The sequence below is a fragment of the Siphateles boraxobius genome, unplaced genomic scaffold (assembly GCF_051911475.1).
Source record: "Siphateles boraxobius isolate OS27281-9 unplaced genomic scaffold, OSU_SipBor_1 168, whole genome shotgun sequence".
Classification (NCBI taxonomy): Eukaryota; Metazoa; Chordata; class Actinopteri; order Cypriniformes; family Leuciscidae; genus Siphateles; species Siphateles boraxobius.
This window is the reverse complement of record NW_027508775.1, coordinates 17501-18414: the sequence shown is the minus strand read 5'-3', so window position 1 is coordinate 18414 and position 914 is coordinate 17501.

Here is a 914-nt window from a genome sequence, read left to right as displayed (position 1 = left end):
CCAAAACTAAGTTTGAATGGACGGAGTCCTGTAACCGAGCATTCGAAAACGTCAAGTCTCTCTTACTGACTACTCCCGTGCTCGCTGCGCCAGATTTCAATAGACCGTTTCAGCTTGCTGTGGACGCTAGCAACGTAGGCGCCGGTGCCGTACTGTTGCAGTCGGGTGCAGACCATGTAAACCATCCCGTGAGCTTCTTCTCTAGGAAATTTAATTCTGCCCAGCGAAGGTACACTACTATCGAGCAGGAGACCGTGGCCCTAGTATTAGCTATTCAACACTTCGAAGTGTACTTGAGTTCTACCGTACATCCAGTTAAGGTCTATACTGACCATGATCCACTCAAGTTCCTCAGTCGTATGTACAATTCTAACCGTAGGTTAATGCGGTGGAGTCTGTTGCTTCAACCGTTTAACCTCCAAATTGTACATATCCCAGGAGTAGACAATATTGTCGCAGATGCGTTGTCTAGGGTGAATGCTTAATAGTGATAATTTTTAAAAAAAAGTATATATACTCGTATATATACTCATTATTTACTCAGAGATTTACTTTAATTTATTGAACTTGCTAATCTAAAATGAGCTAATCTAAAATAAATAAAACATATAAAGAATGTTTTTTTTTACACATAGTTGTGTATTGCCTATGAGTTGACCTTATACACCAAAGTACTACATTCCTGTGTAATTCTATTTTTTTTTTCATAGGTCTATACTAGGGGTGGCACGATCCGCTTTTTTTGCCTCCGATACCGATTCCGATACCTGGGACTCAGTATTGGCCGATACCGATCCGATCCAATACTAAAATAATAATTAAAAAAACAGTGCCAAATTACCTAATAAACTGTATCTGTATGCCTCACTGTGGGGAAGAGACTGTGATTATTCTTTTGTTAAAGGCATCAAAGC